Source organism: Cygnus olor, chromosome 3 (assembly GCF_009769625.2).
Source record: "Cygnus olor isolate bCygOlo1 chromosome 3, bCygOlo1.pri.v2, whole genome shotgun sequence".
In the NCBI taxonomy this organism is placed as follows: Eukaryota; Metazoa; Chordata; class Aves; order Anseriformes; family Anatidae; genus Cygnus; species Cygnus olor.
Window position 1 is genome coordinate 67,194,773 of NC_049171.1, and position 23,921 is coordinate 67,218,693.

The window sequence follows — 23,921 nt, forward strand, 5'->3', positions numbered from 1 at the left end:
TTTTAAGCTTATTTGTGCGAACTGTATCAGAGTTTGAAGATGTTTCATTTCTTTCTAAATAGATTACTTTTTATTTTATTAGGTAGTAAAAATATTTCTGGAGATCCACAGTACAGTCAGAAAATGTTTATACAATAAACACCTCATGGAAACATGTCAACTACCATGAAAACACTACTCTATTTATTACCTGACCAAATCATGTACCTAATTTATAGCAACTTCAACAACATAACCTTGTGAGATGCTGGTGAAGCAAAATGATCCTCTTTCAAAATTTTTCTGCTACCATTCAGGTGGTTTAAATGATGAGCTCCACACGAATTCTGCTTTAGAGCAATTTCACATTATTCTATAACCCCTAATGCTTGAACTACAGAGACACCATGAATGTTATAAAATACTACTGGCCTTCCATAAAAAATATACAGCAACAACCATAAAATACCAGTATACCTTCTCACCCAGTGGGTGATAATGGAAATATCTATGTCACTTCAGAGTAACTGCTACATCTAATAAAGTATTTTCAGTTTCTCCTAGCTGTCACTTCAAAGAAACTGCTACATCTAATAAAATAAAGTATTTTCAGTTTCTTCTAGATAAGTTGTGCTCAGTTTTCAAGTGCATAATCATACATAGATACACATGTATACATCACCTAAAAATTACATTGTCATTGATATTCTATCTTTAAATATGTTTCTTACTACTTCAGAACAAAGCAGAAAAGCATGTAGATTAGGAGTGTAGGTTACATAATACACAAGATACTTAGAAGCACTTATATCCATCACCTCTGCAGGAAAATGCTTATGCATGTAATTTTAAACATTAGCACAAAAACAATTGATTTTAGCTCATCAGAGCCCTGATGAGGGTATACATCTTCATTAGACTATGGATCTTCATATGCTATTTACCACTTGAAGAAAAGACTATTGAAATAAACCACTACTAGGTAAGATACAACGTAAATGAAAGATAGAAGAGTTGTAATAAGTTAAAGATGAAGTTTAATATTTATATGAGGGGGGAAAGGGGAATTTGTAACACAGTATGCAACAACATGCAGATTTTTAAAACAAGTATGCAGCTTTGGTGTCGAATCTACTCCCAAATTTCTTATAATGTAAAAATTTAAATGTGCAGTTACTTTGCTTTGCAGTACAACACAGTTCACAGAGTTTAATACATGTAAATTTTCTTTCCAGATATACAAGGTTAGTGAAAACATACTCAAATGTATAAGATCCAGTATAGCATTTTCTCACTATATTCTTTATTATTAATCATAGAATCATAGAATGGCTTGGGTTGGAAAGGACCTTTAAAATCATCCAGTTTCCAAACCCTGCTATGGGCAGGGACAACTTCTGCTAGACTAGGTTCCTCAAAGCCCCATCCAGCTTGGCCTTAGACACTTCCAGGGATGGGGCATGCACAGCTTCTTTGGGCAACCTGGTTCAGTGTTTCACCACACTCTGAGAGAAGAATTTCTTCCTGATATCTAATATAGATCTCTTTCACTTTTTTATTTGTTATGAGGCCGTGCTTTGATGTGGAAAGAAATAGCTATGCACAGCTGCTGAAATGAAGATTAAATATTTGAGAATTGAGACACAAAAAAATACACGTTATTTAGAAAGGAGAGTTTCATGCACATTTTTCAAATTTAATTCACATCCTCTGAATGTATCAAAGTTTTCCCACCACTACAATCATCTCTATTGAAAGTCACTTGTGCCATGAGCAATTATTGTGACAATCTATATTTGAAAACAGACCCAGACAAATTGTGTTTCAAAACTTTTAATTGGATTTTAGTGCTCCTCTTTACAAAGGTAATAGACTTAGCACAAATCACTTTTAAAAAAGATTTTCCTGTTTTGTATACAACCATATGATTTATTTGGCAAATAAACAGTGGTGAATGGAAAAGTCTGACTTTCATTATTTTCTGTTCAAGTAATTAAGCATTGCATATAGTTAAATGTCACAAACACTTGGAAAATATTTATAGACAGTAAACAACAACATATGATAATTCATACATGTCTATTATTCTGTAATCTTCTTAAACTCCTAAAAAGAACATACAATTGTAGATAATGAAAACTATGTAGCAGATCAAAGCCTTTTTCTAGGACCAGTAAGCTCAATGGAAATATTCCATCTGACTTCAAGAGGTTTGGGATCACCCTATGACTTCTTTTCTTCTTCCATGAAGTTATGCTCTATGTCATAACTAAACTGGAAATATATCAACATCTTTTTTTTTTCTTTTTCTTTTTTAGATATGTGATATGTCTCGATGTGAGCCAATAAGCATGCATTATGGATAGGCTGTTTTCAAACTGTTTTCAGGCCATAATTTCAAACCATAGACCTGATTTTACAGACGTCCACACACCTTGGTAACCTTCTGAGTAAAGCATTCCTCTGCGATGGTACCTTGGAAAAAATTATTTCTGTGCTCAGTGAAGAAATCATGAGGGAACTGGATGAACAGTGACGAGAACCAGATGATCACTTTACTACACCACCATCATCCCTGCTTGTCAACTGTTTCATAATTCTTCTGTAGGCAGAGAATATCAAGATAGTAATGTAGAAAATATTAAAGTGATAGGCACGTTAGCCATTCCAGCTTTAAATTCTTGACCAGATTTATATTTTTTTCTCTACTGAGAGCATGAAGAAAATTGTTAGATTTGCCAATTCAGAACAGGGAAGGTATTTTTAAACTATTTCTTAAAATTAAGATAACTTTAATGAAAACTGATATTTGGTCCCTTTACCTCTCACCACGCAGATGGACATAAGTCTACTCCCACTCTACATTTGATCAAACAGCTTTTCACCTTCCTGGATATCTTTCATAAACGCAGAACTTGCATTCTTCCCATTGCTTTTTGTTGTTGTTGTTGATTTCTGGATTTTCTATACAACCCCTAATTCTAGCACAGCCTTAACCAAGACATGCTTACATAGGTATTTCGGAGCAAAGATAGCAAGCAAACAGTAGATCTTATGTCTTGGCATGGTGACACTCATCCTCTTCCTTAGCCTAACACTTAGCACCAAGCATGGTGATTAGTAAATTTGTGAGCTATTTACACTGAGAGTGTAAAATCGGGATGATCTAGAGAAGAGAACATTAGGAGTTTAGGGCATATTAGTGGAAGAATAGGAGCAGACTAGGGACATATTTATGAAGTGATCAGGTACTGAAAAGAGATTACAAAATGTGTACCTGAGAAACAGGGCAGGAATACTTGTCAGAGTAAAGTTCTTATTTATTTTAAGCCAGTTCATAGCAATTTTAATTTGCAGACAGACAGACAAAAGGAGAAACTAAAATTTGGCAACTAAAACTAAACTTTATTGAAAGCAAAATTCTTGGTATAAAAAGAAGCTACTACTTGATCTTTAAAGACGTTTCAGAATATTTCAATGTTACAAAATGCAACATCCTTCTAGACCTAGACAGCATATTGAGGAGATACAAAGCATTGGAGCTCTCATGAGGAATTAATCCAAGTTCCTAATGCCTCATACATTTTCCCAGTCCAAAACAACTCATCAAATATCAAATGCAAACTGTCATCTGTGAAGAACAGGAGTATGGTTTAACTTCTGTCTGTACATGGTGCCCTGAAAAAAAAAAAAAAAAAAAAAAAGGACAAAACGCAGACGTGTGATAGAATACTAAAACTTGCTGCTAGTACACATTGTAATCCACTCAGGGGACTTTCAGCAGGTTCTTTTCCTTATCAGAGTCACATATACAAAAGGTTGCCAGTTTTACAAGTTTGGTATCATTGTCTTTGTAACTGTTTCTTTTCTTCAGGTCAGCAAAATTTATCATATACTTTACCAATATTTTTAAAAAGTTTACCAAACCTCAAGTCTCATCTCTTAATTCACTTAAACTCTGTTGCTTATGGTCATACAGTCCTTATCAGAATCTTTGTTCCCAACATTTATCTCCTTTTCAAAGGTATATGAGTGCACTGAACAAACTAGAAAAACTGTGCAGTCACCCCTTACCTCATCCTTACTCTCCCGGCATGGTTTCATCACACAAGAAAAGCATGAATTCTGACAACTGCAAGAGCTAATACTCCGTTAAGCCAAAGTGTAGCAGCAAACAGAGTATGACTGAAGAAACTTAACTTCCTGAAATGTTTTTCTCAATTTGGAATCATTGGGATTTCTCTTTCCCACACAAGAATAATACATTACCCAATCACTAAACTTTTGCTAAAGGATTAACTACTGTAAACTTACATCTCCATCTTCCTTCATCAATACCTTCTTTCTTCATTTCCATATTTAAGGTTATTGTTATAAATATTGTGATCACTCAGAGTTCAATTTTAGAAAATCTAGACATTCTAGGCAGGGCAGAAAAAACAGGAATAGTCTCATCTCAGCTATAACTTTCAGAAGCAACACCAAGAAACCTATGTATACTTCCTCCACTTTCTTTTTATTTATCTTGATGAAGAGCAGCTGTGACAACACTTGTAAATACACATATTTCTTTTAAATTCTTTGGGATTAATATAAATGTTCAGAGGTAAATTGTGTTTATATCAACAGCAAACAGGACAAGTGCGAAAACAGTTAAAGCTTTCCTCATTGCCTTTCTCTGCTAGGTCCAGGGATGAAATTGCCTGAAACCCGAAACAATATATGCATATATGTAGTACATGAATATTGTACAAACTGGTACTACAATTCTGATAATTCCCAATGTTCTATATTTTGGTAGCATAAGTGCATATCAACTATTACTGGTAACGTTTAATCAACAGCAGTTTCAGCTGCTCTGTTTTTAATAAGTGACATGCTTAGTGGATGAGGGAAAGGCTGTGGATGTAGTCTACCTTGACTTCAGTAAGGCTTTTGATACTGTTTCCCACAACATTCTCCTCAAGAAACTGGCTGCTCGTGGCTTGGACTGGCGTACGCTTCGTTGGGTTAAAAACTGGCTGGATAGCTGGGCCCAAAGAGTTGTGGTGAATGGAGCCAAATCCAGTTGGAGGCCGGTTACTAGTGGAGTCCCCCAGGGCTCAGTGCTGGGGCCGGTCCTCTTTAATATCTTTATCGATGACCTGGACGAGGGGATCGAGTGCACCCTCAGTAAGTTTGCAGATGACACCAAGTTAGGTGCGTGGGTCGATCTGCCCGAGGGAAGGAAGGCTCTGCAGGAGGATCTGGATAGGCTGGACCGATGGGCTGAGGTCAACTGTATGAAGTTCAACAAGGCCAAGTGCCGGGTCCTGCACCTGGGGTGCAACAACCCCAAGCAGAGCTACAGGCTGGGAGATGAGTGCCTGGAAAGCTGCCTGGCCGAGAAGGACCTGGGAGTATTGGTTGATAGTCGGCTGAATATGAGCCAGCAGTGTGCTCAGGTGGCCGAGAAGGCCAACAGCATCCTGGCTTGTATAAGAGGCAGCGTGGCCAGCAGGACTAGGGAAGTGATTGTCCCCCTGTTATCGGCTCTGGTGAGGCCGCACCTCGAGTACTGTGTTCAGTTTCGGGCCCCTTGCTACAAGAAGGACATGGAGGTGCTCGAGAGAGTCCAGAGAAGGGCAATGAAGCTGGCGAGGGGTCTGGAGAACAAGTCTTACGAGGAGCGGCTGAGGGATCTGGGATTGTTCAGCCTGGAGAAGAAGAGGCTCAGGGGTGACCTTATCGCTCTCTATAGGTACCTTAAAGGAGGCTGTAGTGAGGTAGGGGTTGGTCTATTCTCCCACGTGCCTGGTGACAGGACGAGGGGAAATGGACTCAAGTTGCGCCAGGGGAGGTTTAGGTTGGATATTAGGAAGAACTTCTTTACTGAAAGGGTTGTTAGGCATTGGAATGGGCTGCCCAGAGAAGTGGTTGAGTCACCATCCCTGGAGGTCGTTAAGAGACGTTTAGATGTTGAACTTAGTGATATGGTTTAGTGGAGGACTTGTTAGTGTTAGGTTAGAGGTTGGACTAGGTGATCTTGGAGGTCTCTTCTAACCTAGACGATTCTGTGATTCTGTGATTCTGTAATACACATCTCCATCCCCCCAAATTCCTTTTGCCTATTAGATGGTAATTCAGCAATTCCTGTAAGTCTTATAAAAGTCCTACTGGAGGTTTTTTTTTTTTTTTTTTTTTTTTTTTTTTTGCTAGATTTTATATTTGCTATATAGATTAGCCTTGCCATCTACTCAAAGTAATTGGCCTATATAACTGAATGCTTGCTTGCTGGTAAATGCAAGAGTAGAATTATTGTTCTCTCTCTCTCCTTTTTTTTTTTTTTTTTCTTTTTTCTTTCTCCTATCATTATTTTAACTTTTATTTTGTCTTTTGGGAAGTACTGAATACAAGTCTATTACTAGCAATGTTGCTGTTGAGCCTGAATCATAAAACTGATGACACAAAACTGCAAGGAGTAATTGACACAGTGGATGGTTGTTTGGCCATTTGGAGGAACCTTGAAATGCGTAAGCTGCTGTAGATGATGACCCTGGTTTGTGCAGGACTAGTCGGTTTCCAGTGGGGCCTTGCCACCTCAGCCATTGTGTCATACCAAGTTTAAGATGAGAGGTGAAATGAGAAATTTATAGGTATGCTATGATTACTAACAACAACAACAAAATTACAATCACAATTAAAGAAAGCTTCTCTTTCTTTTTAAAGAGGCTCTATTGCCCTTATGCAGTAAAGAACTTTTTTTGCGTGTGTGTGAAGAAGATTCAGGGCTTACAGTTAAAATGATGAATGGACTTAATTTAGGATATGTTTCCTTAGTTGAACTTTCAAAGCTTTATAAAATTTCAGAAATCGTAATTTTTAGAAAGGATCCATGTCATATAGTCCAGCCTGCAATTCTGAGCAAGTTGGGTGGAGCTGTTGACTCCAAGGGTGGTGAGGCCTTGCAGAAACATCTGGGCAAATTGGAGAGCTGGACAATCACCAACAATATGAAGTTTAACAAGAGCAAGTGTCAGATTCTGTACCTGGGAAGGGGCAACCCTGGTTATACGCGCAGAGTGGGGGACAAGATGCTGGAGAACAGCCCCACAGAAAGTTATCTGGGTGTTTTGATCGACTGCAAGCTGAACATGAGCCAGAAGTGTGCCTTGGCAGCCAGGAGGGCCAACCGTATCCAGGGGTGCATCAAGAACAGTATTGCTAGCTGGTCAAGGTAAGTGATTGTCCTTTCCAACTAGTATATTCTGTGATTCTACGATTTGAATACTCGTAGGTATTCTAAGGATGGAGGATGCTTAAGTCTTTTTTGGAACCTGAAAAACACTTCAAAGTTCAATGAAGAAATCTCTGAGCAATTAAGAATAAGTTCACCATCAGCCATAAAGATCTGCCTTAGGTATTGAATAAACATTGAAAAGCTAAGGGCCAGAGGAGAAAGAAAAGAAAAAAATTATATATATATATATATATATATATATATAATATATACATATAGATCTTTGTTGGACAAAATAACCTTGAATAATGTCTCTCTCCCTCTTCATGTATGTTGTCAGGTATGAAAAGATGACTTTATAACAAAAAACCCCATGGTGAAAATTGGGGATGAAGGGTAAGGTTGAATCTGTGGGAGGCAGATTCAGCACTGTGTGGTATGAAGTAGAGGACAAAAGAACAGAGAGCAGAAGAGGCACAGCAAATGGAGTGGACTGAAATAGGTCAGGGTTGTTGAAGAGGATCAATATTTTCAATGTGCTGTTGAAGGAGAGTCCAAAAAGTCTATGTTGAATGGTAAACATTTCTAAGTGTTTTCCTAAGGAGAGATTGTTATGTCACTTTTTAATGAAAATGCAGACTAGTCCCAGGTGCATTAAGAGAAGGTTACTATGATATTCCCCATCAGATAAGAAAATCTTTGGGGGAATTCTCTGTGATTATCAATGCTTTTTGTAAAGATGAATGGAGACAGACAGTTACGTATCCATCCAACTCTAAACCTTAATTAATCAGGATTTGCATTCAAAGAACAGAAAGTTTGACATTTATCTTCTCTAAAAAACAGAAAAATTGAAAGCCAAAGTTTTTCATGACAGCTCTGAAACCCCTTCATGATTATCTGGGGAAAGAAATTAAATATCATTAAAAGGTCATAAGAACTTGCATGGTCTGAAAAATAAGGGGAACACAATTCTGATAAAGAGCCTTTGAGAAAAATATTTTACAATTAGATGTGTTACCAAATAAGAATCTGCTTGGAAAGCAGGAACTGATACAGATAAGGGAGCATAAATTTCAGTTTAAATTTTTCAGTTTAAATTTTCAGTTAAATTTTTTTTTTCAGTTAAAAATAAAAAAGTTAAATTTTTTTTTCAGTTAATTTTTTTTTCAGTTTAAATTTTTTCAGTTTAAAAATTTCAGTTCCTTTTGAAAAATGAAAAAATAAAAAACTTTGTATAGAGAAATACAAAAACAATCTATCATGAATCCTCAAGTACTTTTAAAGTAATGTAAATAGTTGCTATGAATGTCAAACCAGACTTCATTTTGTTGCAAAAAGCGACATTTTTCGAGTAATAAATCAAAAATTCACAAAACTTCCATCACTATGCAGTCCATTAGTACTACACAAATTGCAGAATATGCATTTACATTTTAAACCATCTAATGATATTTTCATGATTTTTTTAAATAAATTTTGTGTAAATATAAGTTGAATAAAATAACATTTTACCATTTTACTTGAAATTTAAAACATTTAAATTACTTTCTGTTAACATAGAGAATAAGTTAAAAGTTACTTGATTAAGGTTGGTAGAACTATTTTATTGAAATAAATGTATTAAGTCAGAATATATAAAAGTGTTAAACCAAAACTGCATGAAATGCCTACAATATAGCTTTTTAAACCTTTTTGCCAATGGATTTTCCAAGAACACATAAAGCATAAAAGAACTTTTACAAGTCTATAATGAATCAGAAAGCAGGATTCTCCATGACAACAGTTTTAAGGTTTTGAACTGGAGAAATGCTAAAACATTTTTTTCTTCTATAATGAAGTCTCATCAGGTCTCTATAAATAACAGAATATGTCTCCATTAAAACAAAATAGCAAAAAAGAATGGTCCCAGAAGTGCAAATGGTCTAATTACTAGATTCTTTGTTATCTAGCTCCTCTTTGAACCAGAAAATACTGTCTCCTTCCATAAAATCCTGCAGTAGCAAGCTTCAGATCTTGATTAGTTGCTGCGTAAAATCTAATTTTCTTCTAAATTCTAATTTTCTTTCTTTTTCTGTTTTGGCATGATCACCCATCATTTTTACCAATTGTCCCAAAGTTCCAGAATGACGAGAATTGGTGAATGACTTTTTCATTACCTCATACAATGCATTCATGGATTAGTAAATCTCTTAAACATCCCTTTGGGTTTTCCTCCCCAAACCAAATGACTTCAGGCTTCATCCTCACAATGTATGTGTCGCACTCCCTTCACCATTCTGATTGTGCTTCTCTGAAATGTCTCTAACTCCAAAATACCTTTCTTGAAATGCTTCAAAACTGCATATGACACCATGATGTTGATGTATAAAAAATTTATATAGCAAGAAGAAAGCTATCTATTTCTATTTTTCAGTACCCTTCTTGACGATTGACAGCATGTTGTTGGCTTTTTGGTTCTTCTGCACATTGAGCTGTTGATTTCTGAAAACTCTTGAAGGCTGAAAGACCTGTCTCCTTATACAAGCATGATTTATAGTATTTTTCATTAATACATTGCTTTTCATTTATCTATCCAGAAACTGTTTTTACACCTTTTGCCTGCTCATTTTTCTGAGTTTCTTACGATTTTCTTCTCCAACAGTGGAGCAACTAGATGCCAAGTATAGTTTAGCATGATCTGAAAAAGGCGGACATTTCATTGCATTCTCCCTCTTCCGGGTTAACTGAGGAAAATGTTAAACAAAACCTCCCCAGCATTTATCCCTGATGGACCCTATCACTGATTATTCTACATCCTAAGAATTGACATTACCTTTGTTTCTCAGACTTTAACCAGTTTTCAGTCCATGAATGGACAGAGCAACTGTGAAACAGAATCAAGGAACTGTTTGCCTTGACAAACAAAGTATTTTTGCAAGTACTTAATAGGCTTTTTTAGGTATAGAAAGATAGACTAGTTATGCCTGTAAATTTTAGGCCATGTTACTCCCAGATGAAATTTAAGGCATGCAGGCTTATAGGAACTTTGTGAAAAACAATGGAAATTCCGTATTGCATTAGAAAAGTATACTATGAAACAATGTAATCAGTAGAATTTTATTTTTACTTTTTTTTTTTAATGGGAAGGAAAAAGGCCATGATCCATGATCGAGGATGTTCCACGAAATATCTAGATTTGATTTAGGCCACCACCACTAAAACTGGAGGAAGACAGCATAAAGAGCATCTTATTTGCAGACTTAAGTTTTGGATTCATACTGGTATAACAAGGTGGCTTTAATAAGTGTCATTAGTGAGGTGGACTGAATTAATAGAGGACAGTTTTGTGTGTGTTGTAGTAACATGTTGAATTAAGAAAAAAATGCCTTTTGTGACAACAAATGCTAACTGAGGAAATGTAAATTATGTGACCATATTTGTGAGGCTACAGATGTCATTAGCACAAAAATATGTTTTTTGAGGGTCCTAATTCACAGTATATCCCATTACAAACTGTGATTTCTAATAAAAATTTGAAAAAACAGTAATAGCTGCTCTAATTATTAATTGAAAGAGGAAAAAATTCAACTGGGCATTGTGTATTTCAATTAGATACCTGATATAAAAGTAATGATGTTAACTTAAGATTAGTGACATCAAGATAATTACAATCCCCTTAGCAAATTCTTACAATACCGATTGGAGTGGCTGGGCTGGTCACCTGGGTGGTTTCACTGGTTACTTCTGGAACTGATAAAATATTATCCTGGCAAGTGAAATTCAGGTATTGACTAATGTTGCATTTGTAATTCAAAGGTAGTGGCTGACAGCGCTTATTAAGTTTCTGGCTGACCCACCAGCATCGACGTTTCCTCCCCTTTGTCCCTAGTGCCTCATGCAATTTAGTATTTCTGCCATTTACTTTACTTTTACATAGTCTAATACATCCTAGTCTTAAGAAATAAATTCCTTCATCCTTAGGCTACAGTTTCACTTTTCACTCCGTCTTATTGCTCTTACCTATAATGTAATATGGCATACTAAAAAATCTTGTTTATTCCTTCAATTTGTTTGTATGTAGGCTGTCAGCACATCCCTTCTCATTTCACTTTTGCTGGTCCCAGTGCATTATAATCTTTGATTTTTTTTTTTTTATTATGTATGTCAAAGAAATTTTCTTGTAACATTGAAAGCAAAAGCTGAATATATCAGTTTTTCATCACTGATTTCTCTTCAATCTATTTAGTTTATTTCCTCTTTCTTCCTTTTCCCAGGGATGATACTTTGCTTCTCTGAAATATGGGGAACGTAGAAATAAGGATAACTGATAACCATTCTTTATGGCCACTACAGGAATTCTCCAAAAGAAGTTAAGCATGCAGTGGAAGATATTCACTTTGGGCAATTGCCCCTCAAAAGGAGCAACAATTATAGACAAACAACAACTGGCATCTTGCACCAGCTGTGCAATCAGCAATTGCAGCCATTGGTTTTCCAGGGATCTTGACAGAAGCAACATGGACCCTTCATGGACAACGGAACCTAAACCTTACATATAGGCTAATAATGTCTAAGGCAGGAAAAATAAAGAATATGCTAAGTCTTCACTTTGGAGAAATGGTAGAAGATCCTTCCTCAGACTCTTTATCATGTAGTTCAGTGCAATCAAATTATCTGTCAGTTGGTATGGAATCAATTTTCCAAGAAAACATGACGAGTAGCTTCCACCACTACATACTTTTATTATTATTTTTTTCCAGAAAGCACCTCTGGAGAGAGTGAAGGAAAAGGACCTCAACAACTCATCAACACAAATCAGTTTCCTCTTTTTTATTTTTTTTATTTTTTTATTTTTTTTTAAGTTTTCAGACAGAAAAGCTTCCTGAAACAAATTCACTTTATTTTTTTAGCACACCTCATTTCCCTTTGAAGCTTTTAGTGACTGAATAGACCTGTCTGGGTGCTTTTCTGTCTCTAATTTTCCTTATAAGTTTTGGTCCTACAGTGGTGTCTGAAATTACTCTGAAATTGTATCTGTGTACTTTGAAAGAGCACTCACAATTAGTTTACTTTTACATGTGCTTATCTACATTTCTGAGTATTATTTCATTTCCTTGTATTATATTCAGCCTACCAGACTTTCTGCTAGCTGATGTGCTGTTGATCTCAGTAAATAAACTGTTGTTTTAATTGTTCACTGTTGATGAAAACTGAAAACAGACAGCAGTCTGTAAATCACGTCTTGAAAATACTAATTCCTGATGGTCTTAAACCAATCTCTCAGAGACTCTCACAGAAGAAAACCCATTTTGCAAAATCATTTTTGCAGAAATGGCTATCTTTTTTAGGTGCTCTGCTTTTGCATAACATTGATAATACATCAATGAATTCAAAGTACTCCTGTTATCTAGATACAAAGATGTTATCTCTGTTTTTCAGATGGAGAAACTGAAATGTTGAAGAGACTTCCTGAGGCCATAGGTAAGCTAATGCTGGAGCTGGTTCTTCAGCTCTCCAGTGTCTGTCTTTTAATTATAAATATTGAATATCTCCCAGAGTTAACTCATAGTTATTAGTTAAGATAATGCAGTATATTAGACAGGGTTTGATCATGGACAAATTATGAAGTATATATATAATCCATGTAATATCAATTTCTGTGTATCACACTATATTAAAATAAATAGTAACATTAAAACAAAGATAAGTATATAGAAAAGAAGTTTGAAAACTAAAAGGAATGAACTCATTCCACTTCAGCTTTTGTTTAGTGGAAAATGACCACCTAGGTGAAAGACCACATTTTGTGAAAGAGGGAATTACATTTTAGTATATGTAGGAAAAAAAGAGGTGATGGCAAAGCATGGTTCTACTTGTCATTCATAGTCACAGATGATATTAAAAAGCTGTGTAAAAAAAAAAAAAAAAAAAAAAAGAAGCATAAACTTCACAATTCTTTGCAAGTATGCTCATGCTTTGGCATAAATTTTGTAAATATGAGAGTACTGCACACAATATAACATGCACTGAGATTCTCATGGCCAAACAGGTGCTAGATGGTATTTCTTTTTCTGTTCTTTTGGCCAGCCTGAAGAGGAATTTTCATTTGAGGTATGTAAGAGAACAGATTTAACTGAAAAGAATGTTCATATTTTTCCTAAGGAGTATCAGAACCAAAAAATCAGAAAAACAAGCAAACAAACAACAACAACAAAAACACAAAGCAGAACTATTTTGAAACAACTTGTTCAAACTGGTACAGAGTAGACAAGCACTTATCTTTACAGACAATTATACAAGCTCTTCTCTTGTGCAGCACTTCCCAAATGCAAGTTGACACATGTCCAGAGCCACAGCTTAGAACATTCCTCTATAGAAACTTCCTGCATATAAAGCAGTAATTATGGTCAAAATCCAGCTGCTGAACTGCCCCCACAGTTTTCACAGGGCAAGCCGGAGACAGCGGCAGCTGCTGAGTTGTGTTCTACAGGACTGGAATGGACAGTCCAGGCTCCCTAGGTGTGTACCATGTGGTTAAGGGGAAGCATCCAGGGCTGAAAACAGACAACTGCTCATCATCTGGAAATGCTGTGCATGAGTTTGGAAGAAGAAAGAATCAAAGCTGGAGATGAAAGAATAGGTAGAATGCAAGTGTGTAGGATATAATGATTTAAATTCTGAAAACTGCACCAGGGGAAATTGCTTCTTTCACTGAATTGTTACCAAAGTATATGATATCATTCTGAGTTTTGCACTAAGGACTTGTCTATGACCATCAGTGAGACATGACCTTGTTCAGACTGTGGTACTTAATGAGATACTCATTCCTTGTACTAGGGTCTGTTAAGAAAGAAAAATAGAATGTTGAATGTCCAAGTTATAATGACCTACAGAGGGAACCATACAATTGAGTGGGTTTATTTAATTGTTAAAGAACTGCAGCATCCTCCTAGTTTTTGCCTTATATGCTGTCTTCTTCCTGAATATAGAACATAATCATTCATAGGTTTATTTTGAATCTCATATTAATATATCAAGTATATTTTCCTATTATTGACTAAAACTGCTTACTTTGTCTTCTTCCAAACCATGGTGTATATACACATTCATATTCTGTAAATATTGCAGAATTCATATTCTGTAAACTTGCAAATAATTTCTTATCTTGATAAAAATTACTATTGTATTCCCAAAACAGTTAGGAATTGTTCATTCACAGTTAGGAAAAACAATTTATCACCTTACAGAAATTTCAATGGAAATTATGATGAGGGGAATTTGTTTTGTTTTAAGCAGACTATTACATGGAGCACATGGTGTTCTCTATATGTTATTACACATAGATTTTGCAGAATATTATAAAACAAACCAAGGGTGATTAATGGTAATAAAAGGAGCTACAAAGTTAACAGCATGCAGTCATTGAATGTCTCTTTATTAAAGCTGCTATGCTGTTGTAATAACTTTTCTGTTCAGGTCACCAGTGCTGGAAGGCTTTCACCCACCAAGAACATTCAGTTAATGGCATTGTAAGTAATTTCAAAGCAATATTTGCCCTTTGGCATAAATTATGTGAGACATAAATTCATAATTCATATCAAGGCCAATTAGAAACTTTTCAGTATCCACTACATAACACAGTCTAATAGCATCAGTATTTTCATCTATTTAATGGAGGCATGAATCTCAGAATTAATTATTCTAGTGAAATTATGTGAAGGACCTTGAAATCAAAGAGTACAGCAAAATTCAGATTGTACTTTACATCGATAGCAAATATCACTCTGTGTTTAAGTCCTATCTTTAAGCTTATACTTTGGAAATTATTTTGATATTACAGTAGGTGTGTAATTAGTTTGTTCTAGCCTTGGATTTGATTTTTAACAAAATCAATAAAGAAAACTTAAAATAAGGTATAATGAAGAAAAAAATGTATAATAATATGAATGGGTATAGTAATAGCAATAACAGCAATAACAACAATAGTAATAATAATTGTGCCAGGATGATAAAGGATCAAATTCATATATATTTTCTACAAGAAAATGGTTGAAAGGAATACCCTTCCTGCCTACCAAATCATCATTTAATGGATAATATACATATATGATATTTGAAAAAAGGACATATTGAATTAACTTTTGCATACCTTGCTAGTGCAAAGTTAATTCATTGAAGACTTCTAATAATCTCTTAGTATTTGAAGAAGCATCACTTCTCTTGGGAGGTCTTAATTATTTTATATCACTTATGCATGTATTTTCTTTATCTATTGCACTTTCCCAGTCTTTAACTTTTGGGGTTATCAAGGAGTTCTGGATTAATGACTCTGAAGAAGGATCATATAACACAAATACAGTCCAGTCAACTTATTATCATCTCTCAGAAAGACTTATTTTAATCATTTTGGTCGTGGATGAGCATACTCTTTGACTGGACTTCCTTTGTGATTTAAAAGTATTTAAAAGTATTATTGCTTTCCTGGATTCATTTTATATGCATATCTTATAAACTTATTATATTTGCTTTCTCTGTTGCTATTTGCTTTCAAAGTGATGCTGGATATATATATATACATTTTTTAATGATATTGTTATAGACCTTCATAAATGTTTTCTGATGACATAATACCATCAACCACAGAATCACCAGGGAGTCTTTAAATCCCTTCAAACATCCTGAAGCATTGCAAATGTTGAGATTGTTTGCTTTTGGCTATGTATTTGAAAAGCTTACTTTTTCACCTCTAAGTTAAAGCTAATAAAAATACATCTGGTAGATGTGTTGACATTTTCTGTGACCATGCTAGAATCTGCACTACACAGATAAGCCCTAGAAATGGATAAGTGAAGAGCCATTATCAGCCCAAATAAATTTTACTGTACATACCACATTGTTAGTCTCTGGCTGTCAGCAGAACTGCTACTGCCTTATGAACAATTAACTTCTGTGACATCCATATTTCTTCTCTGCTTTACTTCTTATCTTTCATTTACTTGCAATTCAATTACTCTACTTTTAGGGGTAAAGCAATTATTCATTGTCAAGTTCAGCTAAATAAATCTTTCTTTCTTAAAATAAAACTTGGAAGTACCTCAGAACATTTTCCTACTTGTAGATCCCACAGAATAAACATGATCACATCGTTTTTGTGATCATAAAGCTTTGAATGGACAGAAGTCAGTCATACTATCCTGACATATTGAGGACATCAGCAGAACCTACATTCTTTCTGTAATCACTTCACATGTGTACATAGTATTTGGACTTTGTAATGTACTGGGGGTGTGCACTTGTTCTTTGGTCACACTGACTCAACCCAGAGGCAAGTAAGTTACAGCCTTCTGGTGGTTTGAATGTGTCCTGTGATTGGGGATTGAGTGGTCCATTATTTAAGCATTGACTGTTCATCCTCATTTAATCATACAGTACATGGAGTCATTAGATATAGTAAGCTGCAGTAAATGAGAAATACACTAGCAAAATATCATTGTCTAGAAATTTGGGTTCACAGTCCCAGAATTAAATCTCTGCAAAAGGATTGGAGGACATTTTCTGGTTGGAGCACTGCAGGACTGGTGACAGTCTGCTTTCCTTCCTCTGGAAAATACACCAAGGGAAGGTAGAAATGGCAGGGTTCACATTTAACTGGCCATGAGGCTGTTTCCTTACCTATGTAGAAGCAGTCAATTAGGCAGAAAAAGGTATACTGGCATTTTGTACTATCAACTGCATCTTAACTGAAGAAGCAGAAGAAAGTGGTTAGAAAACACATGAGGTTAGGTCAGTCTAGGGAAGACAACCCCTAGAAAATTATAGCTACATCCCTTGAGATCAAACAGTTCTGTCATGTTTCAAAAATGTATTTACTAAATGGACATGCCACCAAGCCCAAATGTTTAATGATATTTTTGTATCCATGTGAATTAGTATAAAAATTGGGCAAGGAAGATTACCAAGATTGGAGCTAAAAAAGTTTGCAGATTTCATGCATTTCTAGTCAGGTATCATACTGTATTGCCTGTGAAAGACTAAACTGTGATGTCCAGAAACAATTTCTCTCCTTTGTTACCTGCCAGACTATTGTGAACAGCCTGTGCCAAAAGTATAATTAGTCTTACTTGGAAAGTGGAAGTTACAATGGCAGCTGTCCATGCAATTATCTATTATTTATTTATTTATTTATTTATTTATTATTTTTTATAAAATAATCCAAAAATGTTGTAGGAAAATAATGTATTTGTTATGCATTATACACCAGCAGTAAGCTATACTATTGAAGGTATGGGTTTAGGACCTTAAAGAACTGTTTACATTTCAAAGTATTTAAGTATTATACAGCTTACTCTTGCTGAAATTCAATTCAAGATTTCAATTGTTTTGTAGTTTCTAAGGTGGGCTTAAATGAACATCTCAGAAGAAAAGGCAATTTAGCAAATGCTCATTCCTTTCTTTTTGTGTTTAAAATGTGGTTCTGACAATATAGAATCATAGAACCATAGAATATCCTGAGTTGGAAAGGACCCACAAGGATCATCGAGTCTAACTCCTGGCTCCACACAGGTTTACCCAAAAATTCAGACCAGATGACTAAGAGCACAGTCCAAGCTCCGACAGGCTTGGTGCTGTGACTACGTCCCTGGGCAGCCTGTTCCAGTGATATTTTCCTCTTTAAAGGATTTAAAAACAAAACAAAAAGACCTCAGATTATATATCACATGATATAGTGTATAATAAATGGACCTCTTCTGCGTTATTTTATTACTAGTGCATTGAAAAAGAAATTAAATTCACAAGACATAATGCATGTAGTCTTCCAGTATTAGAATATTAAAATTGCCTGGAGTTGTCACTTATTTTGGGGAGTGGAGAGATTGTTTTGTGTGCCTCCTGTGTTCCCAAATCTGTTATTATTAATAAAATTGTGTTCATATTAAACATGTTTGCATGAAGAGAAATGCTAAACTAATTTAAATTAAAAATAATACTATAGTAGTCGAGGTCGGCTGCCTCGGAACCGGCGCAGCTGCAGCTGCAGCACCCGACCACAAGTTACTGGTGGATCTCGGGCCCTTGCTTCGCCAGAGGAGGCCCAGGACAGCAGCACGACCAGGCCGCACCCACCAGCTCTCACAAGAGAGGCTGACAGGGAGAGGGCATTGACAGGGCAACAGCGACTGCGCCCATGCCCTCTGCCTAGAAACAGCCACCTTGAGCAAGGAGGGGCCAGCAGTGTGTGTGCATTGGTGTGCAGCTGGTGTGGCAGGGCACGAGAGCTCTCCACCAAGTATTGGCAGTCTGTGAGATTGCACACCTATCATGGTGTCCACTCGGCAGAGAGCTCACTGCAGAAAGACTGTGGTGACCCAGACAGAGGGCCTGCCCAGAGACGCGCCTGTTCAGGCCTCTAGCTGCAGGGAGTGCCTGAGCCTGCTGCTGCCAGGGGAGGGCAGCAGGGAGACTGTCTGTGCTCAGGGGGAAGGTCTGCTCACCATGGTGGCTGAGCTCAAAGAGGAGGTGGGGAGATTAAGGAGCATCAGGGAGTGTGAGCAGGAGATTGCCTGGTGGAGTAACTCCCTGATGTGTCAGAGAGAAGGGCGCTGGGGGGATGCTTCCCAGAGGGTGGTGGAGCCCCTGCCCTGTCGCTGTCAGGCAGAGGGAGGGGACCAAAAAGATGAGGAGGGTTGGAAGCGAGTCCCAGCTCGGCACCACAGGCAACCCCCCTTCCTACCTACCTCGCTTCCCCAGGTGCCCCTCCATATTAGGTTTGAGGCCTTCAATCTTGAAGGAAAGGTAGTCAAGGATGTGGTGGAAGGCCCGCCTATGAGGTCACATCAGAAGAGGCAGCTGACACCATGCCTTAAGACCACCTCTGAAAAGAAAGAAAGAACGGTAATTGTAGTAGGAGATTCCCTTCTGAGAGGAAAAGAGCAAATGTCACTCTGGTCTTCAAAAAGGGAAAGAAAGAGGACCCAGGTAACTATAGACCGGTCAGCCTCGCCTCCATCCCTGGTAAGGTGATGGAACAACTTATGCTTGGTGTTGTCTCTAGACATATCAAGGATAAAAGGGTCATTAGGGACAGTCAGCATGGCTTCACCAAGGGGAAGCCATGCTTGACCAACCTGATAGCCTTTTATGAGGATATAACCGGGTGGATAGTGATGGAAAGGCAGTGGACGTGGAAATCAAGACGTCTCTTGATTTCAGTAAAGCCTTTGACACCGTCTCCCACAGCATCCTTGCAGCTAAGCTGAAGAAATGGTCTGGATGATTGGATAGTGAGGTGGACTTTTTACTGGCTGAATGGAAGAAGACAGAGGGTTGTGGTTAATGGGATGGAGTCGAGTTAGAGTCCTGTATCTAGTGGAGTTCCTCAAAGGTCAGTAATGGGACCACTGTTGTTTAATATATTAATCGACGACTTGGATGAGGGAATGGAGTGTGCTGTCAGCAAGTTTTCTGGTGACACTAAATCCAGTGGGACCTTGACAGGTTGGAGAATTGGGCAGGGAGAAACTTATTGAAATATAATGAGGGCAAATGTAGAGTCCTGCGTCTGGGCAAGGATGCAGGACAGCAGTATAAAATGGGGACTGCCCTGCTGGAAAGCCGTGAAGGGGATAGGGACCTGTGGGTCCTGGTGGACAGCCGTATGACCATGAGCCAGCACTATGCCCGTTGTGGCCAAGAAGGCCAATGGCAATGACATCAAAAAGAATCTTCATTGACCAGTTTTCATACTGGTCTTCCTACTGCCGTGTAAAACCATCATGTGATTCACGTGCTTTAATATCCACAAATGTGGTCATTTGTCCACACCAGTTAGCTCTGCAGCAGAGTTATCTGTGAATAGTTTTTTCATTAAATGGTTTTTTAACATGGGGGTTTGATAATTTAGAAAAGATAGCAAAAATAATAAATAATAAATAATAATAATTTAAAAAATCAAAAATGCCCCAAACAAACAAACAAACAACAACAGCAAGAAAATATAAAACCAACAAACAAGAAAGATGATGTTGCCTCTGCAAGGATTTTCTGTTTCCATATTAGGTTCCTTTATTGGGTTACATGTTTTACTGTTTCTTCTTAAGTGACTCTATTACTTGTGCTGACTTGTACAAAGCCAGTAACAGTGCCATAAAACACCAGTTCAAGATGTGAATAATGACATTCTCTACGGTCATTAAATCTCATCATTCTGAACTTGAATTTTGTCAGAAAGGTACATATAATCGATATTGTTTGAACGAGGTTTAGTAGTATAGAAAAATATTACATGTTAGCAGAATGGAGCAAATGGTGCTGCACCCCTTGTTAGTCTTGGCATTATAAATGCCCAGCTGAACATTATTATTGGCTCATCAGTTATCCTTGGAACTGTACCATATCCAAAAATTGATGCATTCTGAGCAGTCAGTGCACATCAACCACATATTTGAAGTGAGGAAGAGAGTGAGTTGTCTATGTCAAAGCAGAGATATTTAGAAATTGTTGAGTTGAGTAACAGATGCCTTGAAACCTTGAAGGTCAAGGGACATGACATCTGCCTTGTCCCATGACCGACTGATTAATGTGGGTGCAATATTTTTTAATTAGTTAAAATCAGCTTGCCTAACCCACACTCCTCTCTCTCAGTTACTAGAATAATCCTGGTAAATTTACCAGAAGAAAGACCTTAGTATGCACATTTAGTAATAGAAACATCCATTTCTGATGGCTGAAGCAGTAGATCTTCACAAAACTTACACAATGCGCCATAGCTGCCCTTCATTTACTCATGTCATTTCAGACTGTGGACAATATACCAACTGTGCTACCAAAAAATTACATGCACTGAACTAGTGCTGAAATACCATGGTAACCAATATATTCGATTTTTGCTGTTTCTCTGGCCAGAAAATCTAACAAACCTCTACCCACCTCACCTTCCCATCTACCCTTATGTAACAGGTACGAGGCTCTAGAACACCATAGTCAGAACAATGAAGTAGACAAAAGCCCATCCCAGTTGGAGAGGGTGCCTAAGGCAAGGCAACCTACCCCCCGCATTGCTACATCGTCTGTCAAGAAAGACAGAAGGGTTATTGTCATGGGGGACTCCCTTTTGAAAGGGACAGAGGGCTCGATATGCCGACCGGACCCAACCCACAGGGAAGTCTGTTGTCTCCCCGGGGCTTGGGTGAGAGACTTAGCTAAGAAAGTCAAGCGCCTGGTACAGCCCACTGACTACTAGCCGCTACTGGTCTTTCAGGCTGGTAATGATGAGGTAGCAACAAGAAGTCCGAGAGCAATCAAAAGGGACTTCAGGGCTTTGGGGCAACTACTTAAAGGATCAGGGGCACAGGTTGTGTTTGCCTCTGTCCTTCCGATAGGGGGGATCGCTGCTGACAAGCGGGCTCACCACATTAACACGTGGCTTTGGGACTGGTGCAACTGACAGAACTTCAGGTTTTTCGATCATGGGAAGGTCTACATGACGCCAGGCCTGCTGTCACCAGATGGGATGTGCCTCTCTCATAAAGGGGTGAGGATTTTGGCTCAGGAGTTGGCAGGGCTGATAGATAGGGCTTTAAACTAGAGCTGAAGGGGGAAGAGGATAAAACCAGGCACGCCGGTGATGAGCTAAGGGATGGTGCGCTAGAATCAGAGGGACTGTGTGCCAGTGAGGTCCTTCGGTCAGCTCCGCAAGGTGCTGTGTGTAGGGAAGCGCATTTGAAGTGCTTCTACACAAACACACGCAGTATGAGGAATAAAATGGATGAGCTAGAAGTCTTGGCCCAGTCCCACAGCTACGACATCATCGGCATAAGTGAAACCTGGTGGGATAAGTCCTGTGGCTGGTGTGCTGCAATAGATGGTTACAGGCTCTTCAGGAGGGACAGGCAGGGTAGGCGAGGTGGCGGGGTGGCGATGTATGTGAAGCATGGGCTGGACTGCGTGGAACTTCAAGTTGGGGATGGCAAAGTTGAGAGCCTCTGGGTAAGGAGTAAGGGATGAACAAATAAAGGGGATGTCGTTGTGGGAGTCTATTACAGACCACCCGGCCAGGACAACAATGCCGATGAATTATTCTTTGCAGAACTAAGAGATGCCTCGAGATCAACTCCCCTTGTCCTTATGGGAGATTTCAACTTGCCAGACGTCAACTGGGATCACCACACAGCTGACACAAGCAAGTCCAGGAGGTTCATAAAGCACCTACATGATAACTTCTTGGTGCAGGTGCTAAGGGAGCCAACTAGGAAAGGTGCCCTCCTAGATCTGTTGCTGGAAAACAGAGAGGGTCTTGTAGGAGACGTGGCAATTGGCGGCTGTCTCGGTCATAGTGACCATGAAGTGGTTGAGTTTAGAATTTATGGTGACAGAAGGAAAACTGCCACCAAAACTTCAGCCCTGGATATGGGGAAAGCAGATTTCAGGCTGCTCAGGGAACTAGTCAGCAAGGTCCCCTGGGAAGCTGCTTTTGAAGGCATAGGCGTCCATCAGTGCTGGTCAATCTTTAAGCACTGCCTCCTAAAAGCACAAGATCAGGCAATTCCAAAATATCGGAAGGAAGGCAGAAGGCCAGCCTGGCTGACCAGGGATCTTCTACTGGAGCTTAGGCGGAAAAAGAAAGTGTATGGCTACTGGAAGGAGGGTCAGGTGATGAGGAAGGAATACAGGTATGCTGTTCGTGTTTGTAGGGAGAAAATTCGCGGGGCCAAAGCCCAACTAGAGTTGAAGCTGGCCATGTCTGTGACAGACAATAAAAAAGGTTTTTTTTAGATATGTTAACAGAAAAAGGAGAACCAAAGAAAACATAGGTCCGCTACTTGATGGGGAAGGTCTCCTCACAGACAATGACATAGGCAAAGCAGAGACGTTTAATGCCTTCTTCACCTCTGTCTTCAATGCTGATGATGGACTTCGGGACCCTGGGTGCCCTGAGCCGGAGGACCATGATGGTGGGAATGACAAACTCCCTACCGACCCTGAACGTGTGCGGGATTTGCTGCTCCACCTGGATCCATACAAGTCCATGGGTGCGGATGGGATCCATCCCAGGGTGCTTAAAGAGCTGGCTGATGTCATTGCTGGACCTCTCTCAATTATTTTTCAATGATCTTGGGAATCTGGAGAGGTCCCAGTAGACTGGAAGCTGGCAAATGTGGTGCCAATTTTCAAGAAGGGTAAGAAAGAAGACCCTAGCAATTACAGGCCTGTCAGTCTCATGTCAGTGCCTGGTAAAATTATGGAGAAGGTGATTCTTGAAGTTATTGAGGTGCTCCTGGGGGACAATGCAGTCATTGGTCCCAGCCAACATGGGTTCATGAGGGGTAGGTCCTGCCTAACAGATGTGATTTCCTTTTATGATAAGATCACCCATCTAGTTGACCAAGGGAAACCAGCTGATGTGATCTTTTTGGACTTCAGCAAAGCTTTTGACACGGTTTCCCATAGGATCCTACTGGACAAAATGTCCAGCATACAACTTAACAAAAACATCATACGATGGGTGAGCAATTGGCTGATGGGCAGGGCTTAAAGGGTTGTGGTTAATGGGGCCACATCTGGCTGGCAGATGGTCACTAGTGGGGTCCCTCAAGGCTCCATTTTAGGGCCAGTCCTCTTCAATGTTTTTATAAATGATTTGGATGTAGGACTAGAAGGTGTTCTGAGCAAATTTGCCGACGACACCAAACTTGGAGGAGTTGTGGACTCTGATGAGGGTGGAAAGGCCTTGCAGAGAGATCTG

The 23,921-nt window shown here is 38.4% G+C and overlaps 1 long non-coding RNA gene across 1 annotated transcript; it reads right to left on the reverse strand.

Annotated features, from left to right (window-relative positions):
- Positions 1-3,372: 3,372 nt before the first annotated feature.
- On the reverse strand, positions 3,373-19,329 carry LOC121067188. Its single transcript, XR_005818146.1, has 3 exons — positions 18,916-19,329; positions 16,853-16,920; positions 3,373-3,657 (listed from the first exon to the last, which is right to left on the reverse strand). It is a non-coding gene; the product is annotated as an uncharacterized LOC121067188 (long non-coding RNA).
- Positions 19,330-23,921: the final 4,592 nt, after the last annotated feature.